This window comes from Callorhinus ursinus, unplaced genomic scaffold (assembly GCF_003265705.2).
Source record: "Callorhinus ursinus isolate GAN/ISIS: 27379988/994484 unplaced genomic scaffold, GSC_fseal_2.0 scaffold17, whole genome shotgun sequence".
Lineage (NCBI taxonomy): Eukaryota > Metazoa > Chordata > Mammalia > Carnivora > Otariidae > Callorhinus > Callorhinus ursinus.
The window spans coordinates 25,914,116-25,917,898 of NW_027397079.1; positions in this window are offsets into that span (position 1 = coordinate 25,914,116).

Genomic DNA, 3,783 nt, shown 5'->3' on the forward strand with positions numbered 1-3,783 from the left:
TTGAAACCACTGAACTCCCCTTTCAAGACAACCTTAAGAAATATCTGTATTACTCTTTGAGGTTTCTGGAAGAGTCTGCACGGCTCCCCCCATCGTGTTATTGTCAGGGAGGGTTGGTGTCAGCAGAAGTAGGCTTCAAGGTGGCTCAGCACTACTCAGGCCACGTTCTGAGCTGTTTGAGAAATACAAGCATGGCCACTAGATTTTAGTGCCAATGTATGTCTTACCAATCACCTTTAGGTAGGGTATCCATGTGGCCCAATTGATCCTAAAAGTCCCTGATACTGTCTCTTGATCCAGCACAACTAATAATAACCAGCTTTCAATCTTGAAAGTGTCCTGGTTTGGCTGACACATGATATGGCCACTCTTCCTCTACGGGACAGCTTTAACCCTATTGCGGTGCTTCTCACCGATCATAGCACCAAAGATTCAAATATGTTTTCTATTCTGAAAAAATAGGAGTCATCAATTATTTCTACTGACAAGAGCATTTTGTGACTTAAAAAAAAAACTTTTTGGAGAGTTGGTCACACATTTGATCCTCACAGTCTGGGGAAATGAGGAGTAATTTAATCAGCCCTGTTGCAATGGAAGGGATTGTGATTCGGCATAAATGTGGCCCAAATGTAGCTGTGGCTCACCAGCCTGGAGACGCTTCAGCGTCAGTGACACAGGCAACTGATCCTGCCCACACTATGCTAGCTCCCTGCACGAAGACCTCCCTCCTGCTTCCTTGAAACCACGATACTTCATACCCCCAGAGACATTTGCCACGTTCTTCATTTTGTACTCTGCCTCTCCCCGGTCCGGGTGAGCTGCCTACCCGGGTACTTGAAGGAGCCACATTCTTGCTATAGCTGATTGAGTCACACATAAGGCTCTCTGTCTATACCAAGGTGCCTCCCTCCTTCCTCCACGGCTCCCCTGGCTGTCCATCCTGGGGGGCTGCTGCAGAGCCGGGCTCCACAGAAAAGTGCAGGGAAAGGCTCTCTGCTGGCCGCAATTGGTCACCGGCTTTCACAGCAGCGAGCTCATGCAGGGGGTCCTTCATTTTCTGGCTCTTAATCCTTATTTCCACTGGAGCTCCAACCAGGCTGAAGGGCTACGTAGGAAGCTCTGTGTAGTCTTTAGTCTCTTCTCTCCCCACCCCTTGGTCAAAACAAGCTCTCAGCCACATCACTTCAAGCACACGGATGCTTGGTGAGGGACATGTGAACCTGGAAAAGTGTCCAATACCTCACCACATCCTATCACATCAGAGCTTTTCTAATAATTAGAACTGTTTGAAAATAGAATGGCATATCTGGTTAGGTCATGATTTGTCCACAATACCGGCAATTTTCAAGGACTACCTGGATCTGGGTCATTCTCCAGAGTGTTATCGAAAGAATCCCTTCACTGGGTGAGAACTTCAATGTCAAGGCCACCAGGATACCTGCATTTCTGGGTCTGCTATTCTAAAATTAAGCTACTGACTATCCACAGACATACTCAGAGATGTGACAAGTTTGGTTTCAATCATGGTGCATTGATTAGATCATGTGATTTATAAACTGGAAAAAGAAAATGGACAAAAGATGCATTTTCAGAGGCGAAGCCACCCTTTTGCTTGCATGATTAAGCTTCTCTCCTCATTCTTAATTAATATTTTGGTTTGGGATGAGACATTCATTTTGGACACTTTATACTCTTAGCTCCTTAGACCTGAACGTCAAACCATTTTATACCTATACTTCCTAACAGCACAGAGGCTGTCTGCAAGTGGTCTCGGTGATGGATGAGCCCAGCCCCTGCTCTGTGGTGTGTGTGTGTGGCATGGTGCCTGGTATATGCAATCCCTCAACGCTCCACCTTCCCTTCAAGGAGATGGGGCTGGGACGTCTTTTATCACTTCCCAGTTTCCCGTCACATACTATTCATCAGGGCAGGATAATTGACAGGATGTAGACCGAGTTATGAGTAATAGTCTTTCCCTAGCAGCACCTAATCTTTTATTTGGTTGCCGCTGCCATATCATTAGCATTTCTTACCAGGGCAAGAGGTTCACTGAGCGGAAGAACTGGCACCTGTGTGAGGAAATGAAGGTGCAGCAAAGGTTACTACTTGACTTCCATTTGCAGCAAATGCATGACTTCGGAGATTCGAAGACATCCAAGGCAGTCTAAATAGCTTTTGAAGGCTTAGTCACACCCTCACATTTAAAAATATAACCTTACATAAGCGGGGCGTATGCAGCCCATATGCAATATCCAAACCTGTTGGCTCCTCTGTGAATGGAGATGCTGCATACAACCCTGGTGCTCTCCTTCCACACGGCAATTTGATAGGCACTCAAGCGTTATGAACACGGAAATAATTAATTCTAGAAAATGTAACCATCAACGGCCGTCATTCAAATGTGTTTATGCATACAAACATTTGCACTTACGCCGCAAAGGCAATACAGTCAGATATTAAAATATATTTCCTCTCACCTGCAAATAATCTAGGAGAGTGACTCTGCTCTGCTGGGGCACAGTGGCATGAAAACATTTGCAGCTGAGCCAGGTCTGGCCACCTGGTGCTCCTCTGCCTTCCTGAACCTTCCCCATTCCATTCCTCCATTCCCAGCCCCATTTCCAAAGCTCTCCTCCAGTTTGTAACTTCACAGTGGGGCTTTTTGGAATTTTGCAGCTCTTTATATGGTTCTATAACGTCTTTGGAGAAAAGCTGTTCTAAAAAGAGAGAGAGAGAGAAGAGGGAGGGAGGGAGATTTCTTTTCATTCCTTTTATCTTTTATCTTTTGCCTTCCCTGTTTCTCTATCCTTGCTATCTCTTTAAAATTATTTCAACAATCCTAAGTCTAAATACACAAGAAAAGCACATATTATGATTCACTACTTATGCAAAAATATTTATTTATTAGCCAGCTGGTGGGACTGAGAGCTACTACCCTGCATATTTTTTTCTCCTCTGGCCTGCAAATTGCTCTCCCCGTTTGGGTAATGCAAGGAGCGCCAGATTCAGCCTTGGAAGACCAAAGTCTGAATTCCTGTCGAGCTATTAATTCCCCATTTCATTTCTGCCATGCAGATTTAAGATTTTTGCAAATACACACAGATGTAGATACACACACATATTTTTATGTGATTATATAGTCAGTATAAACTTCATTCTCTTCTTTTGCTTTATTCGGTATAAATTGACAGAGATTTGGGACGCCGGGGTGGCTCAGTCGGTTAAACGTCTGCCTTCGGGTCAGGTCATGATCCTGGGGTCCTGGGATCCAGCCCCTCATCGGGCTGCCTGCTCGGCGGGGAGTCTGCTTCTCCCTCTGCCTTCTGCTCATTCTCTCTCTGTCTCTCTCTGTCTCTCTCTCTCTCTGACAAATAAATAAATAAAATCTTTAAAAAGAAAATGACAGAGCTTTGTTTTGCCCCAAATTTTCCACAACTAACAGAGTTGAGTTTTTGAGGGTGGAGTAATAGTATTCTTCATTTTGCTTTCAAATAAACAACCAACATTAGGAAATTGAGGTGTAGCGTAGTTAGAAGCCTATGCTCCCAGAGTGGGAGATGTCAGCCGCATGCTAAGTCTGTTGTGTAAAGAGATCATCTAAATCCCTTGAGTGGCTGTTGAGCTAAAATATAGAGTCTCTTAATCTTATATTTGATGCTAAACCAAATAGGCCCTTAGGGAAGAATTAAGAACAAGCCAGACAGTATAAAATTCTTACTTTGTTAAAGTTGAATAGTATTTGTTGCATTAGCTATAACTGGAGTGATCGCCCTGAGGGTTAGT